This window comes from Anarhichas minor, unplaced genomic scaffold (assembly GCF_050575085.1).
Source record: "Anarhichas minor isolate MPS153535 unplaced genomic scaffold, ASM5057508v1 ptg000110l, whole genome shotgun sequence".
In the NCBI taxonomy this organism is placed as follows: Eukaryota; Metazoa; Chordata; class Actinopteri; order Perciformes; family Anarhichadidae; genus Anarhichas; species Anarhichas minor.
This window is the reverse complement of record NW_027466556.1, coordinates 1-25,000: the sequence shown is the minus strand read 5'-3', so window position 1 is coordinate 25,000 and position 25,000 is coordinate 1. Positions and strand designations below refer to the sequence as shown.

The 25,000-nt window shown below is 39.7% G+C and overlaps 45 non-coding genes and 22 pseudogenes across 45 annotated transcripts; all 67 read left to right on the top strand.

The window, feature by feature from the left end:
* Window positions 1–225: 225 nt before the first annotated feature.
* LOC142939966 (5S ribosomal RNA) lies at window positions 226–344 on the top strand (annotated as a pseudogene).
* Window positions 345–598: 254 nt separating this feature from the next.
* Window positions 599–717, top strand: LOC142940014 (5S ribosomal RNA). Its single transcript, XR_012950342.1, has one exon. It is a non-coding gene; the product is annotated as a 5S ribosomal RNA (ribosomal RNA).
* Window positions 718–971: 254 nt separating this feature from the next.
* On the top strand, window positions 972–1,090 carry LOC142940013 (5S ribosomal RNA). Its single transcript, XR_012950341.1, has one exon. It is a non-coding gene; the product is annotated as a 5S ribosomal RNA (ribosomal RNA).
* A 254-nt stretch (window positions 1,091–1,344) lies between these two features.
* Window positions 1,345–1,463, top strand: LOC142939965 (5S ribosomal RNA; annotated as a pseudogene).
* Window positions 1,464–1,717: 254 nt separating this feature from the next.
* LOC142939864 (5S ribosomal RNA) lies at window positions 1,718–1,836 on the top strand. Its single transcript, XR_012950256.1, has one exon. It is a non-coding gene; the product is annotated as a 5S ribosomal RNA (ribosomal RNA).
* A 251-nt stretch (window positions 1,837–2,087) lies between these two features.
* LOC142939964 (5S ribosomal RNA) lies at window positions 2,088–2,206 on the top strand (annotated as a pseudogene).
* A 251-nt stretch (window positions 2,207–2,457) lies between these two features.
* LOC142939963 (5S ribosomal RNA) lies at window positions 2,458–2,576 on the top strand (annotated as a pseudogene).
* Window positions 2,577–2,830: 254 nt separating this feature from the next.
* LOC142940012 (5S ribosomal RNA) lies at window positions 2,831–2,949 on the top strand. The gene has a single exon (XR_012950340.1). It is a non-coding gene; the product is annotated as a 5S ribosomal RNA (ribosomal RNA).
* A 254-nt stretch (window positions 2,950–3,203) lies between these two features.
* LOC142940011 (5S ribosomal RNA) lies at window positions 3,204–3,322 on the top strand. Its single transcript, XR_012950339.1, has one exon. It is a non-coding gene; the product is annotated as a 5S ribosomal RNA (ribosomal RNA).
* A 254-nt stretch (window positions 3,323–3,576) lies between these two features.
* On the top strand, window positions 3,577–3,695 carry LOC142939961 (5S ribosomal RNA; annotated as a pseudogene).
* Window positions 3,696–3,946: 251 nt separating this feature from the next.
* LOC142940007 (5S ribosomal RNA) lies at window positions 3,947–4,065 on the top strand. Its single transcript, XR_012950338.1, has one exon. It is a non-coding gene; the product is annotated as a 5S ribosomal RNA (ribosomal RNA).
* A 254-nt stretch (window positions 4,066–4,319) lies between these two features.
* LOC142939996 (5S ribosomal RNA) lies at window positions 4,320–4,438 on the top strand. Its single transcript, XR_012950337.1, has one exon. It is a non-coding gene; the product is annotated as a 5S ribosomal RNA (ribosomal RNA).
* A 254-nt stretch (window positions 4,439–4,692) lies between these two features.
* Window positions 4,693–4,811, top strand: LOC142939985 (5S ribosomal RNA). The gene has a single exon (XR_012950336.1). It is a non-coding gene; the product is annotated as a 5S ribosomal RNA (ribosomal RNA).
* Window positions 4,812–5,065: 254 nt separating this feature from the next.
* Window positions 5,066–5,184, top strand: LOC142939960 (5S ribosomal RNA; annotated as a pseudogene).
* A 251-nt stretch (window positions 5,185–5,435) lies between these two features.
* LOC142939836 (5S ribosomal RNA) lies at window positions 5,436–5,554 on the top strand. The gene has a single exon (XR_012950229.1). It is a non-coding gene; the product is annotated as a 5S ribosomal RNA (ribosomal RNA).
* A 254-nt stretch (window positions 5,555–5,808) lies between these two features.
* Window positions 5,809–5,927, top strand: LOC142939973 (5S ribosomal RNA). The gene has a single exon (XR_012950334.1). It is a non-coding gene; the product is annotated as a 5S ribosomal RNA (ribosomal RNA).
* Window positions 5,928–6,181: 254 nt separating this feature from the next.
* Window positions 6,182–6,300, top strand: LOC142939962 (5S ribosomal RNA). Its single transcript, XR_012950333.1, has one exon. It is a non-coding gene; the product is annotated as a 5S ribosomal RNA (ribosomal RNA).
* Window positions 6,301–6,554: 254 nt separating this feature from the next.
* LOC142939958 (5S ribosomal RNA) lies at window positions 6,555–6,673 on the top strand (annotated as a pseudogene).
* Window positions 6,674–6,924: 251 nt separating this feature from the next.
* Window positions 6,925–7,043, top strand: LOC142939835 (5S ribosomal RNA). Its single transcript, XR_012950228.1, has one exon. It is a non-coding gene; the product is annotated as a 5S ribosomal RNA (ribosomal RNA).
* A 254-nt stretch (window positions 7,044–7,297) lies between these two features.
* LOC142939950 (5S ribosomal RNA) lies at window positions 7,298–7,416 on the top strand. The gene has a single exon (XR_012950332.1). It is a non-coding gene; the product is annotated as a 5S ribosomal RNA (ribosomal RNA).
* Window positions 7,417–7,670: 254 nt separating this feature from the next.
* Window positions 7,671–7,789, top strand: LOC142939957 (5S ribosomal RNA; annotated as a pseudogene).
* A 254-nt stretch (window positions 7,790–8,043) lies between these two features.
* Window positions 8,044–8,162, top strand: LOC142939956 (5S ribosomal RNA; annotated as a pseudogene).
* Window positions 8,163–8,416: 254 nt separating this feature from the next.
* Window positions 8,417–8,535, top strand: LOC142939938 (5S ribosomal RNA). The gene has a single exon (XR_012950327.1). It is a non-coding gene; the product is annotated as a 5S ribosomal RNA (ribosomal RNA).
* A 254-nt stretch (window positions 8,536–8,789) lies between these two features.
* LOC142939926 (5S ribosomal RNA) lies at window positions 8,790–8,908 on the top strand. Its single transcript, XR_012950316.1, has one exon. It is a non-coding gene; the product is annotated as a 5S ribosomal RNA (ribosomal RNA).
* Window positions 8,909–9,162: 254 nt separating this feature from the next.
* On the top strand, window positions 9,163–9,281 carry LOC142939955 (5S ribosomal RNA; annotated as a pseudogene).
* A 251-nt stretch (window positions 9,282–9,532) lies between these two features.
* Window positions 9,533–9,651, top strand: LOC142939915 (5S ribosomal RNA). The gene has a single exon (XR_012950305.1). It is a non-coding gene; the product is annotated as a 5S ribosomal RNA (ribosomal RNA).
* Window positions 9,652–9,905: 254 nt separating this feature from the next.
* LOC142939941 (5S ribosomal RNA) lies at window positions 9,906–10,024 on the top strand. The gene has a single exon (XR_012950330.1). It is a non-coding gene; the product is annotated as a 5S ribosomal RNA (ribosomal RNA).
* A 251-nt stretch (window positions 10,025–10,275) lies between these two features.
* LOC142939903 (5S ribosomal RNA) lies at window positions 10,276–10,394 on the top strand. Its single transcript, XR_012950294.1, has one exon. It is a non-coding gene; the product is annotated as a 5S ribosomal RNA (ribosomal RNA).
* Window positions 10,395–10,648: 254 nt separating this feature from the next.
* Window positions 10,649–10,767, top strand: LOC142939954 (5S ribosomal RNA; annotated as a pseudogene).
* A 251-nt stretch (window positions 10,768–11,018) lies between these two features.
* LOC142939834 (5S ribosomal RNA) lies at window positions 11,019–11,137 on the top strand. The gene has a single exon (XR_012950227.1). It is a non-coding gene; the product is annotated as a 5S ribosomal RNA (ribosomal RNA).
* A 254-nt stretch (window positions 11,138–11,391) lies between these two features.
* On the top strand, window positions 11,392–11,510 carry LOC142939892 (5S ribosomal RNA). Its single transcript, XR_012950283.1, has one exon. It is a non-coding gene; the product is annotated as a 5S ribosomal RNA (ribosomal RNA).
* A 254-nt stretch (window positions 11,511–11,764) lies between these two features.
* Window positions 11,765–11,883, top strand: LOC142939953 (5S ribosomal RNA; annotated as a pseudogene).
* A 254-nt stretch (window positions 11,884–12,137) lies between these two features.
* LOC142939952 (5S ribosomal RNA) lies at window positions 12,138–12,256 on the top strand (annotated as a pseudogene).
* Window positions 12,257–12,510: 254 nt separating this feature from the next.
* On the top strand, window positions 12,511–12,629 carry LOC142939881 (5S ribosomal RNA). Its single transcript, XR_012950272.1, has one exon. It is a non-coding gene; the product is annotated as a 5S ribosomal RNA (ribosomal RNA).
* Window positions 12,630–12,883: 254 nt separating this feature from the next.
* LOC142939870 (5S ribosomal RNA) lies at window positions 12,884–13,002 on the top strand. The gene has a single exon (XR_012950261.1). It is a non-coding gene; the product is annotated as a 5S ribosomal RNA (ribosomal RNA).
* Window positions 13,003–13,256: 254 nt separating this feature from the next.
* On the top strand, window positions 13,257–13,375 carry LOC142939857 (5S ribosomal RNA). The gene has a single exon (XR_012950249.1). It is a non-coding gene; the product is annotated as a 5S ribosomal RNA (ribosomal RNA).
* A 251-nt stretch (window positions 13,376–13,626) lies between these two features.
* LOC142939845 (5S ribosomal RNA) lies at window positions 13,627–13,745 on the top strand. The gene has a single exon (XR_012950238.1). It is a non-coding gene; the product is annotated as a 5S ribosomal RNA (ribosomal RNA).
* Window positions 13,746–13,996: 251 nt separating this feature from the next.
* On the top strand, window positions 13,997–14,115 carry LOC142939832 (5S ribosomal RNA). The gene has a single exon (XR_012950225.1). It is a non-coding gene; the product is annotated as a 5S ribosomal RNA (ribosomal RNA).
* A 254-nt stretch (window positions 14,116–14,369) lies between these two features.
* Window positions 14,370–14,488, top strand: LOC142939833 (5S ribosomal RNA). Its single transcript, XR_012950226.1, has one exon. It is a non-coding gene; the product is annotated as a 5S ribosomal RNA (ribosomal RNA).
* A 254-nt stretch (window positions 14,489–14,742) lies between these two features.
* LOC142939951 (5S ribosomal RNA) lies at window positions 14,743–14,861 on the top strand (annotated as a pseudogene).
* A 254-nt stretch (window positions 14,862–15,115) lies between these two features.
* LOC142939949 (5S ribosomal RNA) lies at window positions 15,116–15,234 on the top strand (annotated as a pseudogene).
* Window positions 15,235–15,488: 254 nt separating this feature from the next.
* LOC142939821 (5S ribosomal RNA) lies at window positions 15,489–15,607 on the top strand. Its single transcript, XR_012950214.1, has one exon. It is a non-coding gene; the product is annotated as a 5S ribosomal RNA (ribosomal RNA).
* A 254-nt stretch (window positions 15,608–15,861) lies between these two features.
* Window positions 15,862–15,980, top strand: LOC142939809 (5S ribosomal RNA). The gene has a single exon (XR_012950203.1). It is a non-coding gene; the product is annotated as a 5S ribosomal RNA (ribosomal RNA).
* Window positions 15,981–16,234: 254 nt separating this feature from the next.
* LOC142939798 (5S ribosomal RNA) lies at window positions 16,235–16,353 on the top strand. Its single transcript, XR_012950192.1, has one exon. It is a non-coding gene; the product is annotated as a 5S ribosomal RNA (ribosomal RNA).
* Window positions 16,354–16,607: 254 nt separating this feature from the next.
* On the top strand, window positions 16,608–16,726 carry LOC142939948 (5S ribosomal RNA; annotated as a pseudogene).
* Window positions 16,727–16,980: 254 nt separating this feature from the next.
* On the top strand, window positions 16,981–17,089 carry LOC142940010 (5S ribosomal RNA; annotated as a pseudogene).
* A 254-nt stretch (window positions 17,090–17,343) lies between these two features.
* On the top strand, window positions 17,344–17,462 carry LOC142939786 (5S ribosomal RNA). Its single transcript, XR_012950181.1, has one exon. It is a non-coding gene; the product is annotated as a 5S ribosomal RNA (ribosomal RNA).
* Window positions 17,463–17,716: 254 nt separating this feature from the next.
* On the top strand, window positions 17,717–17,835 carry LOC142939929 (5S ribosomal RNA). The gene has a single exon (XR_012950318.1). It is a non-coding gene; the product is annotated as a 5S ribosomal RNA (ribosomal RNA).
* A 254-nt stretch (window positions 17,836–18,089) lies between these two features.
* Window positions 18,090–18,208, top strand: LOC142939947 (5S ribosomal RNA; annotated as a pseudogene).
* Window positions 18,209–18,459: 251 nt separating this feature from the next.
* LOC142939831 (5S ribosomal RNA) lies at window positions 18,460–18,578 on the top strand. Its single transcript, XR_012950223.1, has one exon. It is a non-coding gene; the product is annotated as a 5S ribosomal RNA (ribosomal RNA).
* Window positions 18,579–18,829: 251 nt separating this feature from the next.
* LOC142939946 (5S ribosomal RNA) lies at window positions 18,830–18,948 on the top strand (annotated as a pseudogene).
* Window positions 18,949–19,202: 254 nt separating this feature from the next.
* Window positions 19,203–19,311, top strand: LOC142940009 (5S ribosomal RNA; annotated as a pseudogene).
* Window positions 19,312–19,565: 254 nt separating this feature from the next.
* On the top strand, window positions 19,566–19,684 carry LOC142939774 (5S ribosomal RNA). Its single transcript, XR_012950170.1, has one exon. It is a non-coding gene; the product is annotated as a 5S ribosomal RNA (ribosomal RNA).
* Window positions 19,685–19,938: 254 nt separating this feature from the next.
* On the top strand, window positions 19,939–20,057 carry LOC142939762 (5S ribosomal RNA). The gene has a single exon (XR_012950159.1). It is a non-coding gene; the product is annotated as a 5S ribosomal RNA (ribosomal RNA).
* A 254-nt stretch (window positions 20,058–20,311) lies between these two features.
* On the top strand, window positions 20,312–20,430 carry LOC142939945 (5S ribosomal RNA; annotated as a pseudogene).
* A 251-nt stretch (window positions 20,431–20,681) lies between these two features.
* On the top strand, window positions 20,682–20,800 carry LOC142939830 (5S ribosomal RNA). Its single transcript, XR_012950222.1, has one exon. It is a non-coding gene; the product is annotated as a 5S ribosomal RNA (ribosomal RNA).
* Window positions 20,801–21,054: 254 nt separating this feature from the next.
* LOC142939751 (5S ribosomal RNA) lies at window positions 21,055–21,173 on the top strand. The gene has a single exon (XR_012950148.1). It is a non-coding gene; the product is annotated as a 5S ribosomal RNA (ribosomal RNA).
* Window positions 21,174–21,427: 254 nt separating this feature from the next.
* LOC142939944 (5S ribosomal RNA) lies at window positions 21,428–21,546 on the top strand (annotated as a pseudogene).
* Window positions 21,547–21,797: 251 nt separating this feature from the next.
* Window positions 21,798–21,916, top strand: LOC142939829 (5S ribosomal RNA). Its single transcript, XR_012950221.1, has one exon. It is a non-coding gene; the product is annotated as a 5S ribosomal RNA (ribosomal RNA).
* A 254-nt stretch (window positions 21,917–22,170) lies between these two features.
* LOC142940029 (5S ribosomal RNA) lies at window positions 22,171–22,289 on the top strand. Its single transcript, XR_012950357.1, has one exon. It is a non-coding gene; the product is annotated as a 5S ribosomal RNA (ribosomal RNA).
* Window positions 22,290–22,543: 254 nt separating this feature from the next.
* On the top strand, window positions 22,544–22,662 carry LOC142939940 (5S ribosomal RNA). Its single transcript, XR_012950329.1, has one exon. It is a non-coding gene; the product is annotated as a 5S ribosomal RNA (ribosomal RNA).
* Window positions 22,663–22,913: 251 nt separating this feature from the next.
* LOC142939828 (5S ribosomal RNA) lies at window positions 22,914–23,032 on the top strand. Its single transcript, XR_012950220.1, has one exon. It is a non-coding gene; the product is annotated as a 5S ribosomal RNA (ribosomal RNA).
* A 254-nt stretch (window positions 23,033–23,286) lies between these two features.
* LOC142939931 (5S ribosomal RNA) lies at window positions 23,287–23,405 on the top strand. Its single transcript, XR_012950320.1, has one exon. It is a non-coding gene; the product is annotated as a 5S ribosomal RNA (ribosomal RNA).
* A 251-nt stretch (window positions 23,406–23,656) lies between these two features.
* LOC142939863 (5S ribosomal RNA) lies at window positions 23,657–23,775 on the top strand. Its single transcript, XR_012950255.1, has one exon. It is a non-coding gene; the product is annotated as a 5S ribosomal RNA (ribosomal RNA).
* Window positions 23,776–24,029: 254 nt separating this feature from the next.
* Window positions 24,030–24,148, top strand: LOC142940018 (5S ribosomal RNA). Its single transcript, XR_012950346.1, has one exon. It is a non-coding gene; the product is annotated as a 5S ribosomal RNA (ribosomal RNA).
* A 254-nt stretch (window positions 24,149–24,402) lies between these two features.
* Window positions 24,403–24,521, top strand: LOC142939939 (5S ribosomal RNA). Its single transcript, XR_012950328.1, has one exon. It is a non-coding gene; the product is annotated as a 5S ribosomal RNA (ribosomal RNA).
* Window positions 24,522–24,772: 251 nt separating this feature from the next.
* LOC142939826 (5S ribosomal RNA) lies at window positions 24,773–24,891 on the top strand. The gene has a single exon (XR_012950219.1). It is a non-coding gene; the product is annotated as a 5S ribosomal RNA (ribosomal RNA).
* The last annotated feature ends 109 nt before the right edge of the window (window positions 24,892–25,000 follow it).

The window sequence follows — 25,000 nt, the reverse complement described above, 5'->3', positions numbered from 1 at the left end:
ACACTGCTGCTTTTTCACTTGAGAAATATGTGAGAAAAAGGCAAGATTAAAGAAGAGATGCATTCAAAGATGTGGGTAACGGTAAAAAGGGAAACAGAATCAATCAATATATCAATATTTTCTTATTATTGGAATGTTAATTAATGAACTGGTTTAGGTTCGTTAACATTTTAAAATTGACCTACTGTTGTAGGTTTTAAAGAACTATGTGTTGGAGACAAACTTGCTTACGGCCATACCTCTCTGTTCGCGCCGGATCTCGTCCGATCTCGGAAGCTAAGCAGAGTCGGTCCTGGTTAGTACTTGGATGGGAGACAGCCTGGGAATACCAGGTGCTGTAAGTTTTTTCACTTCTCTCTCCAAAAGGCAGAGGACACTGCTGCTTTTTCACTTGAGAAATATGTGAGAAAAAGGCAAGATTAAAGAAGAGATGCATTCAAAGATGTGGGTAACGGTAAAAAGGGAAACAGAATCAATCAATATATCAATATTTTCTTATTATTGGAATGTTAATTAATGAACTGGTTTAGGTTCGTTAAAGTTTTAAAATTGACCTACTGTTGTAGGTTTTAAAGAACTATGTGTTGGAGACAAACTTGCTTACGGCCATACCTCTCTGTTCGTGCCCGATCTCGTCCGATCTCGGAAGCTAAGCAGAGTCGGTCCTGGTTAGTACTTGGATGGGAGACCGCCTGGGAATACCAGGTGCTGTAAGTTTCTTCACTTTTCTCTCCAAAAGGCAGAGGACACTGCTGCTTTTTCACTTGAGAAATATGTGAGAAAAAGGCAAGATTAAAGAAGAGATGCATTCAAAGATGTGGGTAACGGTAAAAAGGGAAACAGAATCAATCAATATATCAATATTTTCTTATTATTGGAATGTTAATTAATGAACTGGTTTAGGTTCGTTAAAGTTTTAAAATTGACCTACTGTTGTAGGTTTTAAAGAACTATGTGTTGGAGACAAACTTGCTTACGGCCATACCTCTCTGTTCGTGCCCGATCTCGTCCGATCTCGGAAGCTAAGCAGAGTCGGTCCTGGTTAGTACTTGGATGGGAGACCGCCTGGGAATACCAGGTGCTGTAAGTTTCTTCACTTTTCTCTCCAAAAGGCAGAGGACACTGCTGCTTTTTCACTTGAGAAATATGTGAGAAAAAGGCAAGATTAAAGAAGAGATGCATTCAAAGATGTGGGTAACGGTAAAAAGGGAAACAGAATCAATCAATATATCAATATTTTCTTATTATTGGAATGTTAATTAATGAACTGGTTTAGGTTCGTTAACGTTTTAAAATTGACCTACTGTTGTAGGTTTTAAAGAACTATGTGTTGGAGACAAACTTGCTTACGGCCATACCTCTCTGTTCGCGCCGGATCTCGTCCGATCTCGGAAGCTAAGCAGAGTCGGTCCTGGTTAGTACTTGGATGGGAGACAGCCTGGGAATACCAGGTGCTGTAAGTTTTTTCACTTCTCTCTCCAAAAGGCAGAGGACACTGCTGCTTTTTCACTTGAGAAATATGTGAGAAAAAGGCAAGATTAAAGAAGAGATGCATTCAAAGATGTGGGTAACGGTAAAAAGGGAAACAGAATCAATCAATATATCAATATTTTCTTATTATTGGAATGTTAATTAATGAACTGGTTTAGGTTCGTTAACGTTTTAAAATTGACCTACTGTTGTAGGTTTTAAAGAACTATGTGTTGGAGACAAACTTGCTTACGGCCATACCTCTCTGTTTGCGCCCGATCTCGTCCGATCTCGGAAGCTAAGCAGAGTCGGTCCTGGTTAGTACTTGGATGGGAGACAGCCTGGGAATACCAGGTGCTGTAAGTTTTTTCACTTCTCTCTCCAAAAGGCAGAGGACACTGCTGCTTTTCACTTGAGAAATATGAGAAAAAGGCAAGATTAAAGAAGAGATGCATTCAAAGATGTGGGTAACGGTAAAAAGGGAAACAGAATCAATCAATATATCAATATTTTCTTATTATTGGAATGTTAATTAATGAACTGGTTTAGGTTCGTTAACATTTTAAAATTGACCTACTGTTGTAGGTTTTAAAGAACTATGTGTTGGAGACAAACTTGCTTACGGCCATACCTCTCTGTTCGCGCCGGATCTCGTCCGATCTCGGAAGCTAAGCAGAGTCGGTCCTGGTTAGTACTTGGATGGGAGACAGCCTGGGAATACCAGGTGCTGTAAGTTTTTTCACTTCTCTCTCCAAAAGGCAGAGGACACTGCTGCTTTTCACTTGAGAAATATGAGAAAAAGGCAAGATTAAAGAAGAGATGCATTCAAAGATGTGGGTAACGGTAAAAAGGGAAACAGAATCAATCAATATATCAATATTTTCTTATTATTGGAATGTTAATTAATGAACTGGTTTAGGTTCGTTAACATTTTAAAATTGACCTACTGTTGTAGGTTTTAAAGAACTATGTGTTGGAGACAAACTTGCTTACGGCCATACCTCTCTGTTCGCGCCGGATCTCGTCCGATCTCGGAAGCTAAGCAGAGTCGGTCCTGGTTAGTACTTGGATGGGAGACAGCCTGGGAATACCAGGTGCTGTAAGTTTTTTCACTTCTCTCTCCAAAAGGCAGAGGACACTGCTGCTTTTTCACTTGAGAAATATGTGAGAAAAAGGCAAGATTAAAGAAGAGATGCATTCAAAGATGTGGGTAACGGTAAAAAGGGAAACAGAATCAATCAATATATCAATATTTTCTTATTATTGGAATGTTAATTAATGAACTGGTTTAGGTTCGTTAACGTTTTAAAATTGACCTACTGTTGTAGGTTTTAAAGAACTATGTGTTGGAGACAAACTTGCTTACGGCCATACCTCTCTGTTCGTGCCCGATCTCGTCCGATCTCGGAAGCTAAGCAGAGTCGGTCCTGGTTAGTACTTGGATGGGAGACCGCCTGGGAATACCAGGTGCTGTAAGTTTCTTCACTTTTCTCTCCAAAAGGCAGAGGACACTGCTGCTTTTTCACTTGAGAAATATGTGAGAAAAAGGCAAGATTAAAGAAGAGATGCATTCAAAGATGTGGGTAACGGTAAAAAGGGAAACAGAATCAATCAATATATCAATATTTTCTTATTATTGGAATGTTAATTAATGAACTGGTTTAGGTTCGTTAAAGTTTTAAAATTGACCTACTGTTGTAGGTTTTAAAGAACTATGTGTTGGAGACAAACTTGCTTACGGCCATACCTCTCTGTTCGTGCCCGATCTCGTCCGATCTCGGAAGCTAAGCAGAGTCGGTCCTGGTTAGTACTTGGATGGGAGACCGCCTGGGAATACCAGGTGCTGTAAGTTTCTTCACTTTTCTCTCCAAAAGGCAGAGGACACTGCTGCTTTTTCACTTGAGAAATATGTGAGAAAAAGGCAAGATTAAAGAAGAGATGCATTCAAAGATGTGGGTAACGGTAAAAAGGGAAACAGAATCAATCAATATATCAATATTTTCTTATTATTGGAATGTTAATTAATGAACTGGTTTAGGTTCGTTAACGTTTTAAAATTGACCTACTGTTGTAGGTTTTAAAGAACTATGTGTTGGAGACAAACTTGCTTACGGCCATACCTCTCTGTTCGCGCCGGATCTCGTCCGATCTCGGAAGCTAAGCAGAGTCGGTCCTGGTTAGTACTTGGATGGGAGACAGCCTGGGAATACCAGGTGCTGTAAGTTTTTTCACTTCTCTCTCCAAAAGGCAGAGGACACTGCTGCTTTTCACTTGAGAAATATGAGAAAAAGGCAAGATTAAAGAAGAGATGCATTCAAAGATGTGGGTAACGGTAAAAAGGGAAACAGAATCAATCAATATATCAATATTTTCTTATTATTGGAATGTTAATTAATGAACTGGTTTAGGTTCGTTAACGTTTTAAAATTGACCTACTGTTGTAGGTTTTAAAGAACTATGTGTTGGAGACAAACTTGCTTACGGCCATACCTCTCTGTTCGTGCCCGATCTCGTCCGATCTCGGAAGCTAAGCAGAGTCGGTCCTGGTTAGTACTTGGATGGGAGACCGCCTGGGAATACCAGGTGCTGTAAGTTTCTTCACTTTTCTCTCCAAAAGGCAGAGGACACTGCTGCTTTTTCACTTGAGAAATATGTGAGAAAAAGGCAAGATTAAAGAAGAGATGCATTCAAAGATGTGGGTAACGGTAAAAAGGGAAACAGAATCAATCAATATATCAATATTTTCTTATTATTGGAATGTTAATTAATGAACTGGTTTAGGTTCGTTAAAGTTTTAAAATTGACCTACTGTTGTAGGTTTTAAAGAACTATGTGTTGGAGACAAACTTGCTTACGGCCATACCTCTCTGTTCGTGCCCGATCTCGTCCGATCTCGGAAGCTAAGCAGAGTCGGTCCTGGTTAGTACTTGGATGGGAGACCGCCTGGGAATACCAGGTGCTGTAAGTTTCTTCACTTTTCTCTCCAAAAGGCAGAGGACACTGCTGCTTTTTCACTTGAGAAATATGTGAGAAAAAGGCAAGATTAAAGAAGAGATGCATTCAAAGATGTGGGTAACGGTAAAAAGGGAAACAGAATCAATCAATATATCAATATTTTCTTATTATTGGAATGTTAATTAATGAACTGGTTTAGGTTCGTTAAAGTTTTAAAATTGACCTACTGTTGTATGTTTTAAAGAACTATGTGTTGGAGACAAACTTGCTTACGGCCATACCTCTCTGTTCGTGCCCGATCTCGTCCGATCTCGGAAGCTAAGCAGAGTCGGTCCTGGTTAGTACTTGGATGGGAGACCGCCTGGGAATACCAGGTGCTGTAAGTTTCTTCACTTTTCTCTCCAAAAGGCAGAGGACACTGCTGCTTTTTCACTTGAGAAATATGTGAGAAAAAGGCAAGATTAAAGAAGAGATGCATTCAAAGATGTGGGTAACGGTAAAAAGGGAAACAGAATCAATCAATATATCAATATTTTCTTATTATTGGAATGTTAATTAATGAACTGGTTTAGGTTCGTTAACGTTTTAAAATTGACCTACTGTTGTAGGTTTTAAAGAACTATGTGTTGGAGACAAACTTGCTTACGGCCATACCTCTCTGTTCGCGCCGGATCTCGTCCGATCTCGGAAGCTAAGCAGAGTCGGTCCTGGTTAGTACTTGGATGGGAGACAGCCTGGGAATACCAGGTGCTGTAAGTTTTTTCACTTCTCTCTCCAAAAGGCAGAGGACACTGCTGCTTTTCACTTGAGAAATATGAGAAAAAGGCAAGATTAAAGAAGAGATGCATTCAAAGATGTGGGTAACGGTAAAAAGGGAAACAGAATCAATCAATATATCAATATTTTCTTATTATTGGAATGTTAATTAATGAACTGGTTTAGGTTCGTTAACGTTTTAAAATTGACCTACTGTTGTAGGTTTTAAAGAACTATGTGTTGGAGACAAACTTGCTTACGGCCATACCTCTCTGTTTGCGCCCGATCTCATCCGATCTCGGAAGCTAAGCAGAGTCGGTCCTGGTTAGTACTTGGATGGGAGACAGCCTGGGAATACCAGGTGCTGTAAGTTTCTTCACTTTTCTCTCCAAAAGGCAGAGGACACTGCTGCTTTTTCACTTGAGAAATATGTGAGAAAAAGGCAAGATTAAAGAAGAGATGCATTCAAAGATGTGGGTAACGGTAAAAAGGGAAACAGAATCAATCAATATATCAATATTTTCTTATTATTGGAATGTTAATTAATGAACTGGTTTAGGTTCGTTAAAGTTTTAAAATTGACCTACTGTTGTAGGTTTTAAAGAACTATGTGTTGGAGACAAACTTGCTTACGGCCATACCTCTCTGTTCGTGCCCGATCTCGTCCGATCTCGGAAGCTAAGCAGAGTCGGTCCTGGTTAGTACTTGGATGGGAGACCGCCTGGGAATACCAGGTGCTGTAAGTTTCTTCACTTTTCTCTCCAAAAGGCAGAGGACACTGCTGCTTTTTCACTTGAGAAATATGTGAGAAAAAGGCAAGATTAAAGAAGAGATGCATTCAAAGATGTGGGTAACGGTAAAAAGGGAAACAGAATCAATCAATATATCAATATTTTCTTATTATTGGAATGTTAATTAATGAACTGGTTTAGGTTCGTTAAAGTTTTAAAATTGACCTACTGTTGTATGTTTTAAAGAACTATGTGTTGGAGACAAACTTGCTTACGGCCATACCTCTCTGTTCGTGCCCGATCTCGTCCGATCTCGGAAGCTAAGCAGAGTCGGTCCTGGTTAGTACTTGGATGGGAGACCGCCTGGGAATACCAGGTGCTGTAAGTTTCTTCACTTTTCTCTCCAAAAGGCAGAGGACACTGCTGCTTTTTCACTTGAGAAATATGTGAGAAAAAGGCAAGATTAAAGAAGAGATGCATTCAAAGATGTGGGTAACGGTAAAAAGGGAAACAGAATCAATCAATATATCAATATTTTCTTATTATTGGAATGTTAATTAATGAACTGGTTTAGGTTCGTTAACGTTTTAAAATTGACCTACTGTTGTAGGTTTTAAAGAACTATGTGTTGGAGACAAACTTGCTTACGGCCATACCTCTCTGTTCGCGCCGGATCTCGTCCGATCTCGGAAGCTAAGCAGAGTCGGTCCTGGTTAGTACTTGGATGGGAGACAGCCTGGGAATACCAGGTGCTGTAAGTTTTTTCACTTCTCTCTCCAAAAGGCAGAGGACACTGCTGCTTTTCACTTGAGAAATATGAGAAAAAGGCAAGATTAAAGAAGAGATGCATTCAAAGATGTGGGTAACGGTAAAAAGGGAAACAGAATCAATCAATATATCAATATTTTCTTATTATTGGAATGTTAATTAATGAACTGGTTTAGGTTCGTTAACGTTTTAAAATTGACCTACTGTTGTAGGTTTTAAAGAACTATGTGTTGGAGACAAACTTGCTTACGGCCATACCTCTCTGTTTGCGCCCGATCTCATCCGATCTCGGAAGCTAAGCAGAGTCGGTCCTGGTTAGTACTTGGATGGGAGACAGCCTGGGAATACCAGGTGCTGTAAGTTTTTTCACTTCTCTCTCCAAAAGGCAGAGGACACTGCTGCTTTTTCACTTGAGAAATATGTGAGAAAAAGGCAAGATTAAAGAAGAGATGCATTCAAAGATGTGGGTAACGGTAAAAAGGGAAACAGAATCAATCAATATATCAATATTTTCTTATTATTGGAATGTTAATTAATGAACTGGTTTAGGTTCGTTAACGTTTTAAAATTGACCTACTGTTGTAGGTTTTAAAGAACTATGTGTTGGAGACAAACTTGCTTACGGCCATACCTCTCTGTTCGTGCCCGATCTCGTCCGATCTCGGAAGCTAAGCAGAGTCGGTCCTGGTTAGTACTTGGATGGGAGACCGCCTGGGAATACCAGGTGCTGTAAGTTTCTTCACTTTTCTCTCCAAAAGGCAGAGGACACTGCTGCTTTTTCACTTGAGAAATATGTGAGAAAAAGGCAAGATTAAAGAAGAGATGCATTCAAAGATGTGGGTAACGGTAAAAAGGGAAACAGAATCAATCAATATATCAATATTTTCTTATTATTGGAATGTTAATTAATGAACTGGTTTAGGTTCGTTAACGTTTTAAAATTGACCTACTGTTGTAGGTTTTAAAGAACTATGTGTTGGAGACAAACTTGCTTACGGCCATACCTCTCTGTTCGCGCCGGATCTCGTCCGATCTCGGAAGCTAAGCAGAGTCGGTCCTGGTTAGTACTTGGATGGGAGACAGCCTGGGAATACCAGGTGCTGTAAGTTTTTTCACTTCTCTCTCCAAAAGGCAGAGGACACTGCTGCTTTTTCACTTGAGAAATATGTGAGAAAAAGGCAAGATTAAAGAAGAGATGCATTCAAAGATGTGGGTAACGGTAAAAAGGGAAACAGAATCAATCAATATATCAATATTTTCTTATTATTGGAATGTTAATTAATGAACTGGTTTAGGTTCGTTAACGTTTTAAAATTGACCTACTGTTGTAGGTTTTAAAGAACTATGTGTTGGAGACAAACTTGCTTACGGCCATACCTCTCTGTTCGCGCCGGATCTCGTCCGATCTCGGAAGCTAAGCAGAGTCGGTCCTGGTTAGTACTTGGATGGGAGACAGCCTGGGAATACCAGGTGCTGTAAGTTTTTTCACTTCTCTCTCCAAAAGGCAGAGGACACTGCTGCTTTTTCACTTGAGAAATATGTGAGAAAAAGGCAAGATTAAAGAAGAGATGCATTCAAAGATGTGGGTAACGGTAAAAAGGGAAACAGAATCAATCAATATATCAATATTTTCTTATTATTGGAATGTTAATTAATGAACTGGTTTAGGTTCGTTAAAGTTTTAAAATTGACCTACTGTTGTATGTTTTAAAGAACTATGTGTTGGAGACAAACTTGCTTACGGCCATACCTCTCTGTTCGTGCCCGATCTCGTCCGATCTCGGAAGCTAAGCAGAGTCGGTCCTGGTTAGTACTTGGATGGGAGACCGCCTGGGAATACCAGGTGCTGTAAGTTTCTTCACTTTTCTCTCCAAAAGGCAGAGGACACTGCTGCTTTTTCACTTGAGAAATATGTGAGAAAAAGGCAAGATTAAAGAAGAGATGCATTCAAAGATGTGGGTAACGGTAAAAAGGGAAACAGAATCAATCAATATATCAATATTTTCTTATTATTGGAATGTTAATTAATGAACTGGTTTAGGTTCCTTAAAGTTTTAAAATTGACCTACTGTTGTAGGTTTTAAAGAACTATGTGTTGGAGACAAACTTGCTTACGGCCATACCTCTCTGTTCGTGCCCGATCTCGTCCGATCTCGGAAGCTAAGCAGAGTCGGTCCTGGTTAGTACTTGGATGGGAGACCGCCTGGGAATACCAGGTGCTGTAAGTTTCTTCACTTTTCTCTCCAAAAGGCAGAGGACACTGCTGCTTTTTCACTTGAGAAATATGTGAGAAAAAGGCAAGATTAAAGAAGAGATGCATTCAAAGATGTGGGTAACGGTAAAAAGGGAAACAGAATCAATCAATATATCAATATTTTCTTATTATTGGAATGTTAATTAATGAACTGGTTTAGGTTCGTTAACGTTTTAAAATTGACCTACTGTTGTAGGTTTTAAAGAACTATGTGTTGGAGACAAACTTGCTTACGGCCATACCTCTCTGTTCGCGCCGGATCTCGTCCGATCTCGGAAGCTAAGCAGAGTCGGTCCTGGTTAGTACTTGGATGGGAGACAGCCTGGGAATACCAGGTGCTGTAAGTTTTTTCACTTCTCTCTCCAAAAGGCAGAGGACACTGCTGCTTTTCACTTGAGAAATATGAGAAAAAGGCAAGATTAAAGAAGAGATGCATTCAAAGATGTGGGTAACGGTAAAAAGGGAAACAGAATCAATCAATATATCAATATTTTCTTATTATTGGAATGTTAATTAATGAACTGGTTTAGGTTCGTTAACGTTTTAAAATTGACCTACTGTTGTAGGTTTTAAAGAACTATGTGTTGGAGACAAACTTGCTTACGGCCATACCTCTCTGTTCGTGCCCGATCTCGTCCGATCTCGGAAGCTAAGCAGAGTCGGTCCTGGTTAGTACTTGGATGGGAGACCGCCTGGGAATACCAGGTGCTGTAAGTTTCTTCACTTTTCTCTCCAAAAGGCAGAGGACACTGCTGCTTTTTCACTTGAGAAATATGTGAGAAAAAGGCAAGATTAAAGAAGAGATGCATTCAAAGATGTGGGTAACGGTAAAAAGGGAAACAGAATCAATCAATATATCAATATTTTGTTATTATTGGAATGTTAATTAATGAACTGGTTTAGGTTCGTTAACGTTTTAAAATTGACCTACTGTTGTAGGTTTTAAAGAACTATGTGTTGGAGACAAACTTGCTTACGGCCATACCTCTCTGTTCGCGCCGGATCTCGTCCGATCTCGGAAGCTAAGCAGAGTAGGTCCTGGTTAGTACTTGGATGGGAGACAGCCTGGGAATACCAGGTGCTGTAAGTTTTTTCACTTCTCTCTCCAAAAGGCAGAGGACACTGCTGCTTTTCACTTGAGAAATATGAGAAAAAGGCAAGATTAAAGAAGAGATGCATTCAAAGATGTGGGTAACGGTAAAAAGGGAAACAGAATCAATCAATATATCAATATTTTCTTATTATTGGAATGTTAATTAATGAACTGGTTTAGGTTCGTTAACGTTTTAAAATTGACCTACTGTTGTAGGTTTTAAAGAACTATGTGTTGGAGACAAACTTGCTTACGGCCATACCTCTCTGTTCGTGCCCGATCTCGTCCGATCTCGGAAGCTAAGCAGAGTCGGTCCTGGTTAGTACTTGGATGGGAGACCGCCTGGGAATACCAGGTGCTGTAAGTTTCTTCACTTTTCTCTCCAAAAGGCAGAGGACACTGCTGCTTTTTCACTTGAGAAATATGTGAGAAAAAGGCAAGATTAAAGAAGAGATGCATTCAAAGATGTGGGTAACGGTAAAAAGGGAAACAGAATCAATCAATATATCAATATTTTCTTATTATTGGAATGTTAATTAATGAACTGGTTTAGGTTCGTTAACGTTTTAAAATTGACCTACTGTTGTAGGTTTTAAAGAACTATGTGTTGGAGACAAACTTGCTTACGGCCATACCTCTCTGTTCGCGCCGGATCTCGTCCGATCTCGGAAGCTAAGCAGAGTCGGTCCTGGTTAGTACTTGGATGGGAGACAGCCTGGGAATACCAGGTGCTGTAAGTTTTTTCACTTCTCTCTCCAAAAGGCAGAGGACACTGCTGCTTTTCACTTGAGAAATATGAGAAAAAGGCAAGATTAAAGAAGAGATGCATTCAAAGATGTGGGTAACGGTAAAAAGGGAAACAGAATCAATCAATATATCAATATTTTCTTATTATTGGAATGTTAATTAATGAACTGGTTTAGGTTCGTTAACGTTTTAAAATTGACCTACTGTTGTAGGTTTTAAAGAACTATGTGTTGGAGACAAACTTGCTTACGGCCATACCTCTCTGTTTGCGCCCGATCTCATCCGATCTCGGAAGCTAAGCAGAGTCGGTCCTGGTTAGTACTTGGATGGGAGACAGCCTGGGAATACCAGGTGCTGTAAGTTTTTTCACTTCTCTCTCCAAAAGGCAGAGGACACTGCTGCTTTTTCACTTGAGAAATATGTGAGAAAAAGGCAAGATTAAAGAAGAGATGCATTCAAAGATGTGGGTAACGGTAAAAAGGGAAACAGAATCAATCAATATATCAATATTTTCTTATTATTGGAATGTTAATTAATGAACTGGTTTAGGTTCGTTAACGTTTTAAAATTGACCTACTGTTGTATGTTTTAAAGAACTATGTGTTGGAGACAAACTTGCTTACGGCCATACCTCTCTGTTCGTGCCCGATCTCGTCCGATCTCGGAAGCTAAGCAGAGTCGGTCCTGGTTAGTACTTGGATGGGAGACCGCCTGGGAATACCAGGTGCTGTAAGTTTCTTCACTTTTCTCTCCAAAAGGCAGAGGACACTGCTGCTTTTTCACTTGAGAAATATGTGAGAAAAAGGCAAGATTAAAGAAGAGATGCATTCAAAGATGTGGGTAACGGTAAAAAGGGAAACAGAATCAATCAATATATCAATATTTTCTTATTATTGGAATGTTAATTAATGAACTGGTTTAGGTTCGTTAACGTTTTAAAATTGACCTACTGTTGTAGGTTTTAAAGAACTATGTGTTGGAGACAAACTTGCTTACGGCCATACCTCTCTGTTCGCGCCGGATCTCGTCCGATCTCGGAAGCTAAGCAGAGTCGGTCCTGGTTAGTACTTGGATGGGAGACAGCCTGGGAATACCAGGTGCTGTAAGTTTTTTCACTTCTCTCTCCAAAAGGCAGAGGACACTGCTGCTTTTTCACTTGAGAAATATGTGAGAAAAAGGCAAGATTAAAGAAGAGATGCATTCAAAGATGTGGGTAACGGTAAAAAGGGAAACAGAATCAATCAATATATCAATATTTTCTTATTATTGTAATGTTAATTAATGAACTGGTTTAGGTTCGTTAACGTTTTAAAATTGACCTACTGTTGTAGGTTTTAAAGAACTATGTGTTGGAGACAAACTTGCTTACGGCCATACCTCTCTGTTCGCGCCGGATCTCGTCCGATCTCGGAAGCTAAGCAGAGTCGGTCCTGGTTAGTACTTGGATGGGAGACAGCCTGGGAATACCAGGTGCTGTAAGTTTTTTCACTTCTCTCTCCAAAAGGCAGAGGACACTGCTGCTTTTTCACTTGAGAAATATGTGAGAAAAAGGCAAGATTAAAGAAGAGATGCATTCAAAGATGTGGGTAACGGTAAAAAGGGAAACAGAATCAATCAATATATCAATATTTTCTTATTATTGGAATGTTAATTAATGAACTGGTTTAGGTTCGTTAAAGTTTTAAAATTGACCTACTGTTGTATGTTTTAAAGAACTATGTGTTGGAGACAAACTTGCTTACGGCCATACCTCTCTGTTCGTGCCCGATCTCGTCCGATCTCGGAAGCTAAGCAGAGTCGGTCCTGGTTAGTACTTGGATGGGAGACCGCCTGGGAATACCAGGTGCTGTAAGTTTCTTCACTTTTCTCTCCAAAAGGCAGAGGACACTGCTGCTTTTTCACTTGAGAAATATGTGAGAAAAAGGCAAGATTAAAGAAGAGATGCATTCAAAGATGTGGGTAACGGTAAAAAGGGAAACAGAATCAATCAATATATCAATATTTTCTTATTATTGGAATGTTAATTAATGAACTGGTTTAGGTTCCTTAAAGTTTTAAAATTGACCTACTGTTGTAGGTTTTAAAGAACTATGTGTTGGAGACAAACTTGCTTACGGCCATACCTCTCTGTTCGTGCCCGATCTCGTCCGATCTCGGAAGCTAAGCAGAGTCGGTCCTGGTTAGTACTTGGATGGGAGACCGCCTGGGAATACCAGGTGCTGTAAGTTTCTTCACTTTTCTCTCCAAAAGGCAGAGGACACTGCTGCTTTTTCACTTGAGAAATATGTGAGAAAAAGGCAAGATTAAAGAAGAGATGCATTCAAAGATGTGGGTAACGGTAAAAAGGGAAACAGAATCAATCAATATATCAATATTTTCTTATTATTGGAATGTTAATTAATGAACTGGTTTAGGTTCGTTAACGTTTTAAAATTGACCTACTGTTGTAGGTTTTAAAGAACTATGTGTTGGAGACAAACTTGCTTACGGCCATACCTCTCTGTTCGTGCCCGATCTCGTCCGATCTCGGAAGCTAAGCAGAGTCGGTCCTGGTTAGTACTTGGATGGGAGACCGCCTGGGAATACCAGGTGCTGTAAGTTTCTTCACTTCTCTCTCCAAAAGGCAGAGGACACTGCTGCTTTTCACTTGAGAAATATGAGAAAAAGGCAAGATTAAAGAAGAGATGCATTCAAAGATGTGGGTAACGGTAAAAAGGGAAACAGAATCAATCAATATATCAATATTTTCTTATTATTGGAATGTTAATTAATGAACTGGTTTAGGTTCGTTAACGTTTTAAAATTGACCTACTGTTGTAGGTTTTAAAGAACTATGTGTTGGAGACAAACTTGCTTACGGCCATACCTCTCTGTTCGTGCCCGATCTCGTCCGATCTCGGAAGCTAAGCAGAGTCGGTCCTGGTTAGTACTTGGATGGGAGACCGCCTGGGAATACCAGGTGCTGTAAGTTTCTTCACTTCTCTCTCCAAAAGGCAGAGGACACTGCTGCTTTTCACTTGAGAAATATGAGAAAAAGGCAAGATTAAAGAAGAGATGCATTCAAAGATGTGGGTAACGGTAAAAAGGGAAACAGAATCAATCAATATATCAATATTTTCTTATTATTGGAATGTTAATTAATGAACTGGTTTAGGTTCGTTAACGTTTTAAAATTGACCTACTGTTGTAGGTTTTAAAGAACTATGTGTTGGAGACAAACTTGCTTACGGCCATACCTCTCTGTTTGCGCCCGATCTCATCCGATCTCGGAAGCTAAGCAGAGTCGGTCCTGGTTAGTACTTGGATGGGAGACAGCCTGGGAATACCAGGTGCTGTAAGTTTTTTCACTTCTCTCTCCAAAAGGCAGAGGACACTGCTGCTTTTTCACTTGAGAAATATGTGAGAAAAAGGCAAGATTAAAGAAGAGATGCATTCAAAGATGTGGGTAACGGTAAAAAGGGAAACAGAATCAATCAATATATCAATATTTTCTTATTATTGGAATGTTAATTAATGAACTGGTTTAGGTTCGTTAACGTTTTAAAATTGACCTACTGTTGTAGGTTTTAAAGAACTATGTGTTGGAGACAAACTTGCTTACGGCCATACCTCTCTGTTCGTGCCCGATCTCGTCCGATCTCGGAAGCTAAGCAGAGTCGGTCCTGGTTAGTACTTGGATGGGAGACCGCCTGGGAATACCAGGTGCTGTAAGTTTCTTCACTTTTCTCTCCAAAAGGCAGAGGACACTGCTGCTTTTTCACTTGAGAAATATGTGAGAAAAAGGCAAGATTAAAGAAGAGATGCATTCAAAGATGTGGGTAACGGTAAAAAGGGAAACAGAATCAATCAATATATCAATATTTTCTTATTATTGGAATGTTAATTAATGAACTGGTTTAGGTTCGTTAACGTTTTAAAATTGACCTACTGTTGTAGGTTTTAAAGAACTATGTGTTGGAGACAAACTTGCTTACGGCCATACCTCTCTGTTCGCGCCGGATCTCGTCCGATCTCGGAAGCTAAGCAGAGTCGGTCCTGGTTAGTACTTGGATGGGAGACAGCCTGGGAATACCAGGTGCTGTAAGTTTTTTCACTTCTCTCTCCAAAAGGCAGAGGACACTGCTGCTTTTTCACTTGAGAAATATGTGAGAAAAAGGCAAGATTAAAGAAGAGATGCATTCAAAGATGTGGGTAACGGTAAAAAGGGAAACAGAATCAATCAATATATCAATATTTTCTTATTATTGGAATGTTAATTAATGAACTGGTTTAGGTTCGTTAACGTTTTAAAATTGACCTACTGTTGTAGGTTTTAAAGAACTATGTGTTGGAGACAAACTTGCTTACGGCCATACCTCTCTGTTCGCGCCGGATCTCGTCCGATCTCGGAAGCTAAGCAGAGTCGGTCCTGGTTAGTACTTGGATGGGAGACAGCCTGGGAATACCAGGTGCTGTAAGTTTTTTCACTTCTCTCTCCAAAAGGCAGAGGACACTGCTGCTTTTTCACTTGAGAAATATGTGAGAAAAAGGCAAGATTAAAGAAGAGATGCATTCAAAGATGTGGGTAACGGTAAAAAGGGAAACAGAATCAATCAATATATCAATATTTTCTTATTATTGGAATGTTAATTAATGAACTGGTTTAGGTTCGTTAAAGTTTTAAAATTGACCTACTGTTGTATGTTTTAAAGAACTATGTGTTGGAGACAAACTTGCTTACGGCCATACCTCTCTGTTCGTGCCCGATCTCGTCCGATCTCGGAAGCTAAGCAGAGTCGGTCCTGGTTAGTACTTGGATGGGAGACCGCCTGGGAATACCAGGTGCTGTAAGTTTCTTCACTTTTCTCTCCAAAAGGCAGAGGACACTGCTGCTTTTTCACTTGAGAAATATGTGAGAAAAAGGCAAGATTAAAGAAGAGATGCATTCAAAGATGTGGGTAACGGTAAAAAGGGAAACAGAATCAATCAATATATCAATATTTTGTTATTATTGGAATGTTAATTAATGAACTGGTTTAGGTTCGTTAAAGTTTTAAAATTGACCTACTGTTGTAGGTTTTAAAGAACTATGTGTTGGAGACAAACTTGCTTACGGCCATACCTCTCTGTTCGTGCCCGATCTCGTCCGATCTCGGAAGCTAAGCAGAGTCGGTCCTGGTTAGTACTTGGATGGGAGACCGCCTGGGAATACCAGGTGCTGTAAGTTTCTTCACTTTTCTCTCCAAAAGGCAGAGGACACTGCTGCTTTTTCACTTGAGAAATATGTGAGAAAAAGGCAAGATTAAAGAAGAGATGCATTCAAAGATGTGGGTAACGGTAAAAAGGGAAACAGAATCAATCAATATATCAATATTTTCTTATTATTGGAATGTTAATTAATGAACTGGTTTAGGTTCGTTAAAGTTTTAAAATTGACCTACTGTTGTATGTTTTAAAGAACTATGTGTTGGAGACAAACTTGCTTACGGCCATACCTCTCTGTTCGTGCCCGATCTCGTCCGATCTCGGAAGCTAAGCAGAGTCGGTCCTGGTTAGTACTTGGATGGGAGACCGCCTGGGAATACCAGGTGCTGTAAGTTTCTTCACTTTTCTCTCCAAAAGGCAGAGGACACTGCTGCTTTTTCACTTGAGAAATATTTGAGAAAAAGGCAAGATTAAAGAAGAGATGCATTCAAAGATGTGGGTAACGGTAAAAAGGGAAACAGAATCAATCAATATATCAATATTTTCTTATTATTGGAATGTTAATTAATGAACTGGTTTAGGTTCGTTAACGTTTTAAAATTGACCTACTGTTGTAGGTTTTAAAGAACTATGTGTTGGAGACAAACTTGCTTACGGCCATACCTCTCTGTTCGCGCCGGATCTCGTCCGATCTCGGAAGCTAAGCAGAGTCGGTCCTGGTTAGTACTTGGATGGGAGACAGCCTGGGAATACCAGGTGCTGTAAGTTTTTTCACTTCTCTCTCCAAAAGGCAGAGGACACTGCTGCTTTTTCACTTGAGAAATATGTGAGAAAAAGGCAAGATTAAAGAAGAGATGCATTCAAAGATGTGGGTAACGGTAAAAAGGGAAACAGAATCAATCAATATATCAATATTTTCTTATTATTGGAATGTTAATTAATGAACTGGTTTAGGTTCGTTAACGTTTTAAAATTGACCTACTGTTGTAGGTTTTAAAGAACTATGTGTTGGAGACAAACTTGCTTACGGCCATACCTCTCTGTTCGTGCCCGATCTCGGAAGCTAAGCAGAGTCGGTCCTGGTTAGTACTTGGATGGGAGACCGCCTGGGAATACCAGGTGCTGTAAGTTTCTTCACTTTTCTCTCCAAAAGGCAGAGGACACTGCTGCTTTTTCACTTGAGAAATATGTGAGAAAAAGGCAAGATTAAAGAAGAGATGCATTCAAAGATGTGGGTAACGGTAAAAAGGGAAACAGAATCAATCAATATATCAATATTTTCTTATTATTGGAATGTTAATTAATGAACTGGTTTAGGTTCGTTAAAGTTTTAAAATTGACCTACTGTTGTAGGTTTTAAAGAACTATGTGTTGGAGACAAACTTGCTTACGGCCATACCTCTCTGTTCGTGCCCGATCTCGTCCGATCTCGGAAGCTAAGCAGAGTCGGTCCTGGTTAGTACTTGGATGGGAGACCGCCTGGGAATACCAGGTGCTGTAAGTTTCTTCACTTTTCTCTCCAAAAGGCAGAGGACACTGCTGCTTTTTCACTTGAGAAATATGTGAGAAAAAGGCAAGATTAAAGAAGAGATGCATTCAAAGATGTGGGTAACGGTAAAAAGGGAAACAGAATCAATCAATATATCAATATTTTCTTATTATTGGAATGTTAATTAATGAACTGGTTTAGGTTCCTTAAAGTTTTAAAATTGACCTACTGTTGTAGGTTTTAAAGAACTATGTGTTGGAGACAAACTTGCTTACGGCCATACCTCTCTGTTCGTGCCCGATCTCGTCCGATCTCGGAAGCTAAGCAGAGTCGGTCCTGGTTAGTACTTGGATGGGAGACCGCCTGGGAATACCAGGTGCTCTAAGTTTCTTCACTTTTCTCTCCAAAAGGCAGAGGACACTGCTGCTTTTTCACTTGAGAAATATGTGAGAAAAAGGCAAGATTAAAGAAGAGATGCATTCAAAGATGTGGGTAACGGTAAAAAGGAAAACAGAATCAATCAATATATCAATATTTTCTTATTATTGGAATGTTAATTAATGAACTGGTTTAGGTTCGTTAACGTTTTAAAATTGACCTACTGTTGTAGGTTTTAAAGAACTATGTGTTGGAGACAAACTTGCTTACGGCCATACCTCTCTGTTCGCGCCGGATCTCGTCCGATCTCGGAAGCTAAGCAGAGTCGGTCCTGGTTAGTACTTGGATGGGAGACAGCCTGGGAATACCAGGTGCTGTAAGTTTTTTCACTTCTCTCTCCAAAAGGCAGAGGACACTGCTGCTTTTCACTTGAGAAATATGAGAAAAAGGCAAGATTAAAGAAGAGATGCATTCAAAGATGTGGGTAACGGTAAAAAGGGAAACAGAATCAATCAATATATCAATATTTTCTTATTATTGGAATGTTAATTAATGAACTGGTTTAGGTTCGTTAACGTTTTAAAATTGACCTACTGTTGTAGGTTTTAAAGAACTATGTGTTGGAGACAAACTTGCTTACGGCCATACCTCTCTGTTTGCGCCCGATCTCATCCGATCTCGGAAGCTAAGCAGAGTCGGTCCTGGTTAGTACTTGGATGGGAGACAGCCTGGGAATACCAGGTGCTGTAAGTTTTTTCACTTCTCTCTCCAAAAGGCAGAGGACACTGCTGCTTTTCACTTGAGAAATATGAGAAAAAGGCAAGATTAAAGAAGAGATGCATTCAAAGATGTGGGTAACGGTAAAAAGGGAAACAGAATCAATCAATATATCAATATTTTCTTATTATTGGAATGTTAATTAATGAACTGGTTTAGGTTCGTTAACATTTTAAAATTGACCTACTGTTGTAGGTTTTAAAGAACTATGTGTTGGAGACAAACTTGCTTACGGCCATACCTCTCTGTTCGCGCCGGATCTCGTCCGATCTCGGAAGCTAAGCAGAGTCGGTCCTGGTTAGTACTTGGATGGGAGACAGCCTGGGAATACCAGGTGCTGTAAGTTTTTTCACTTCTCTCTCCAAAAGGCAGAGGACACTGCTGCTTTTTCACTTGAGAAATATGTGAGAAAAAGGCAAGATTAAAGAAGAGATGCATTCAAAGATGTGGGTAACGGTAAAAAGGGAAACAGAATCAATCAATATATCAATATTTTCTTATTATTGGAATGTTAATTAATGAACTGGTTTAGGTTCGTTAACGTTTTAAAATTGACCTACTGTTGTAGGTTTTAAAGAACTATGTGTTGGAGACAAACTTGCTTACGGCCATACCTCTCTGTTCGTGCCCGATCTCGGAAGCTAAGCAGAGTCGGTCCTGGTTAGTACTTGGATGGGAGACCGCCTGGGAATACCAGGTGCTGTAAGTTTCTTCACTTTTCTCTCCAAAAGGCAGAGGACACTGCTGCTTTTTCACTTGAGAAATATGTGAGAAAAAGGCAAGATTAAAGAAGAGATGCATTCAAAGATGTGGGTAACGGTAAAAAGGGAAACAGAATCAATCAATATATCAATATTTTCTTATTATTGGAATGTTAATTAATGAACTGGTTTAGGTTCGTTAAAGTTTTAAAATTGACCTACTGTTGTAGGTTTTAAAGAACTATGTGTTGGAGACAAACTTGCTTACGGCCATACCTCTCTGTTCGTGCCCGATCTCGTCCGATCTCGGAAGCTAAGCAGAGTCGGTCCTGGTTAGTACTTGGATGGGAGACCGCCTGGGAATACCAGGTGCTGTAAGTTTCTTCACTTTTCTCTCCAAAAGGCAGAGGACACTGCTGCTTTTTCACTTGAGAAATATGTGAGAAAAAGGCAAGATTAAAGAAGAGATGCATTCAAAGATGTGGGTAACGGTAAAAAGGGAAACAGAATCAATCAATATATCAATATTTTCTTATTATTGGAATGTTAATTAATGAACTGGTTTAGGTTCCTTAAAGTTTTAAAATTGACCTACTGTTGTAGGTTTTAAAGAACTATGTGTTGGAGACAAACTTGCTTACGGCCATACCTCTCTGTTCGTGCCCGATCTCGTCCGATCTCGGAAGCTAAGCAGAGTCGGTCCTGGTTAGTACTTGGATGGGAGACCGCCTGGGAATACCAGGTGCTGTAAGTTTCTTCACTTTTCTCTCCAAAAGGCAGAGGACACTGCTGCTTTTTCACTTGAGAAATATGTGAGAAAAAGGCAAGATTAAAGAAGAGATGCATTCAAAGATGTGGGTAACGGTAAAAAGGGAAACAGAATCAATCAATATATCAATATTTTCTTATTATTGGAATGTTAATTAATGAACTGGTTTAGGTTCGTTAACGTTTTAAAATTGACCTACTGTTGTAGGTTTTAAAGAACTATGTGTTGGAGACAAACTTGCTTACGGCCATACCTCTCTGTTCGCGCCGGATCTCGTCCGATCTCGGAAGCTAAGCAGAGTCGGTCCTGGTTAGTACTTGGATGGGAGACAGCCTGGGAATACCAGGTGCTGTAAGTTTTTTCACTTCTCTCTCCAAAAGGCAGAGGACTCTGCTGCTTTTCACTTGAGAAATATGAGAAAAAGGCAAGATTAAAGAAGAGATGCATTCAAAGATGTGGGTAACGGTAAAAAGGGAAACAGAATCAATCAATATATCAATATTTTCTTATTATTGGAATGTTAATTAATGAACTGGTTTAGGTTCGTTAACGTTTTAAAATTGACCTACTGTTGTAGGTTTTAAAGAACTATGTGTTGGAGACAAACTTGCTTACGGCCATACCTCTCTGTTTGCGCCCGATCTCATCCGATCTCGGAAGCTAAGCAGAGTCGGTCCTGGTTAGTACTTGGATGGGAGACAGCCTGGGAATACCAGGTGCTGTAAGTTTTTTCACTTCTCTCTCCAAAAGGCAGAGGACACTGCTGCTTTTTCACTTGAGAAATATGTGAGAAAAAGGCAAGATTAAAGAAGAGATGCATTCAAAGATGTGGGTAACGGTAAAAAGGGAAACAGAATCAATCAATATATCAATATTTTCTTATTATTGGAATGTTAATTAATGAACTGGTTTAGGTTCGTTAACGTTTTAAAATTGACCTACTGTTGTAGGTTTTAAAGAACTATGTGTTGGAGACAAACTTGCTTACGGCCATACCTCTCTGTTCGTGCCCGATCTCGTCCGATCTCGGAAGCTAAGCAGAGTCGGTCCTGGTTAGTACTTGGATGGGAGACCGCCTGGGAATACCAGGTGCTGTAAGTTTCTTCACTTTTCTCTCCAAAAGGCAGAGGACACTGCTGCTTTTTCACTTGAGAAATATGTGAGAAAAAGGCAAGATTAAAGAAGAGATGCATTCAAAGATGTGGGTAACGGTAAAAAGGGAAACAGAATCAATCAATATATCAATATTTTCTTATTATTGGAATGTTAATTAATGAACTGGTTTAGGTTCGTTAACGTTTTAAAATTGACCTACTGTTGTAGGTTTTAAAGAACTATGTGTTGGAGACAAACTTGCTTACGGCCATACCTCTCTGTTCGCGCCGGATCTCGTCCGATCTCGGAAGCTAAGCAGAGTCGGTCCTGGTTAGTACTTGGATGGGAGACAGCCTGGGAATACCAGGTGCTGTAAGTTTTTTCACTTCTCTCTCCAAAAGGCAGAGGACACTGCTGCTTTTCACTTGAGAAATATGAGAAACAGGCAAGATTAAAGAAGAGATGCATTCAAAGATGTGGGTAACGGTAAAAAGGGAAACAGAATCAATCAATATATCAATATTTTCTTATTATTGGAATGTTAATTAATGAACTGGTTTAGGTTCGTTAACGTTTTAAAATTGACCTACTGTTGTAGGTTTTAAAGAACTATGTGTTGGAGACAAACTTGCTTACGGCCATACCTCTCTGTTTGCGCCCGATCTCATCCGATCTCGGAAGCTAAGCAGAGTCGGTCCTGGTTAGTACTTGGATGGGAGACAGCCTGGGAATACCAGGTGCTGTAAGTTTTTTCACTTCTCTCTCCAAAAGGCAGAGGACACTGCTGCTTTTTCACTTGAGAAATATGTGAGAAAAAGGCAAGATTAAAGAAGAGATGCATTCAAAGATGTGGGTAACGGTAAAAAGGGAAACAGAATCAATCAATATATCAATATTTTCTTATTATTGGAATGTTAATTAATGAACTGGTTTAGGTTCGTTAACGTTTTAAAATTGACCTACTGTTGTAGGTTTTAAAGAACTATGTGTTGGAGACAAACTTGCTTACGGCCATACCTCTCTGTTCGTGCCCGATCTCGTCCGATCTCGGAAGCTAAGCAGAGTCGGTCCTGGTTAGTACTTGGATGGGAGACCGCCTGGGAATACCAGGTGCTGTAAGTTTCTTCACTTTTCTCTCCAAAAGGCAGAGGACACTGCTGCTTTTTCACTTGAGAAATATGTGAGAAAAAGGCAAGATTAAAGAAGAGATGCATTCAAAGATGTGGGTAACGGTAAAAAGGGAAACAGAATCAATCAATATATCAATATTTTCTTATTATTGGAATGTTAATTAATGAACTGGTTTAGGTTCGTTAACGTTTTAAAATTGACCTACTGTTGTAGGTTTTAAAGAACTATGTGTTGGAGACAAACTTGCTTACGGCCATACCTCTCTGTTCGCGCCGGATCTCGTCCGATCTCGGAAGCTAAGCAGAGTAGGTCCTGGTTAGTACTTGGATGGGAGACAGCCTGGGAATACCAGGTGCTGTAAGTTTTTTCACTTCTCTCTCCAAAAGGCAGAGGACACTGCTGCTTTTCACTTGAGAAATATGAGAAAAAGGCAAGATTAAAGAAGAGATGCATTCAAAGATGTGGGTAACGGTAAAAAGGGAAACGGAATCAATCAATATATCAATATTTTCTTATTATTGGAATGTTAATTAATGAACTGGTTTAGGTTCGTTAACGTTTTAAAATTGACCTACTGTTGTAGGTTTTAAAGAACTATGTGTTGGAGACAAACTTGCTTACGGCCATACCTCTCTGTTTGCGCCCGATCTCATCCGATCTCGGAAGCTAAGCAGAGTCGGTCCTGGTTAGTACTTGGATGGGAGACAGCCTGGGAATACCAGGTGCTGTAAGTTTTTTCACTTCTCTCTCCAAAAGGCAGAGGACACTGCTGCTTTTTCACTTGAGAAATATGTGAGAAAAAGGCAAGATTAAAGAAGAGATGCATTCAAAGATGTGGGTAACGGTAAAAAGGGAAACAGAATCAATCAATATATCAATATTTTCTTATTATTGGAATGTTAATTAATGAACTGGTTTAGGTTCGTTAACGTTTTAAAATTGACCTACTGTTGTAGGTTTTAAAGAACTATGTGTTGGAGACAAACTTGCTTACGGCCATACCTCTCTGTTCGTGCCCGATCTCGTCCGATCTCGGAAGCTAAGCAGAGTCGGTCCTGGTTAGTACTTGGATGGGAGACAGCCTGGGAATACCAGGTGCTGTAAGTTTTTTCACTTCTCTCTCCAAAAGGCAGAGGACACTGCTGCTTTTCACTTGAGAAATATGAGAAACAGGCAAGATTAAAGAAGAGATGCATTCAAAGATGTGGGTAACGGTAAAAAGGGAAACAGAATCAATCAATATATCAATATTTTCTTATTATTGGAATGTTAATTAATGAACTGGTTTAGGTTCGTTAACGTTTTAAAATTGACCTACTGTTGTAGGTTTTAAAGAACTATGTGTTGGAGACAAACTTGCTTACGGCCATACCTCTCTGTTCACGCCCGATCTCGTCAGATCTCGGAAGCTAAGCAGAGTCGGTCCTGGTTAGTACTTGGATGGGAGACCGCCTGGGAATACCAGGTGCTGTAAGTTTTTTCACTTCTCTCTCCAAAAGGCAGAGGACACTGCTGCTTTTTCACTTGAGAAATATGTGAGAAAAAGGCAAGATTAAAGAAGAGATGCATTCAAAGATGTGGGTAACGGTAAAAAGGGAAACAGAATCAATCAATATATCAATATTTTCTTATTATTGGAATGTTAATTAATGAACTGGTTTAGGTTCGTTAACGTTTTAAAATTGACCTACTGTTGTAGGTTTTAAAGAACTATGTGTTGGAGACAAACTTGCTTACGGCCATACCTCTCTGTTCGTGCCCGATCTCGTCCGATCTCGGAAGCTAAGCAGAGTCGGTCCTGGTTAGTACTTGGATGGGAGACCGCCTGGGAATACCAGGTGCTGTAAGTTTCTTCACTTTTCTCTCCAAAAGGCAGAGGACACTGCTGCTTTTTCACTTGAGAAATATGTGAGAAAAAGGCAAGATTAAAGAAGAGATGCATTCAAAGATGTGGGTAACGGTAAAAAGGGAAACAGAATCAATCAATATATCAATATTTTCTTATTATTGGAATGTTAATTAATGAACTGGTTTAGGTTCGTTAACGTTTTAAAATTGACCTACTGTTGTAGGTTTTAAAGAACTATGTGTTGGAGACAAACTTGCTTACGGCCATACCTCTCTGTTCGCGCCGGATCTCGTCCGATCTCGGAAGCTAAGCAGAGTAGGTCCTGGTTAGTACTTGGATGGGAGACAGCCTGGGAATACCAGGTGCTGTAAGTTTTTTCACTTCTCTCTCCAAAAGGCAGAGGACACTGCTGCTTTTCACTTGAGAAATATGAGAAAAAGGCAAGATTAAAGAAGAGATGCATTCAAAGATGTGGGTAACGGTAAAAAGGGAAACAGAATCAATCAATATATCAATATTTTCTTATTATTGGAATGTTAATTAATGAACTGGTTTAGGTTCGTTAACGTTTTAAAATTGACCTACTGTTGTAGGTTTTAAAGAACTATGTGTTGGAGACAAACTTGCTTACGGCCATACCTCTCTGTTTGCGCCCGATCTCATCCGATCTCGGAAGCTAAGCAGAGTCGGTCCTGGTTAGTACTTGGATGGGAGACAGCCTGGGAATACCAGGTGCTGTAAGTTTTTTCACTTCTCTCTCCAAAAGGCAGAGGACACTGCTGCTTTTTCACTTGAGAAATATGTGAGAAAAAGGCAAGATTAAAGAAGAGATGCATTCAAAGATGTGGGTAAC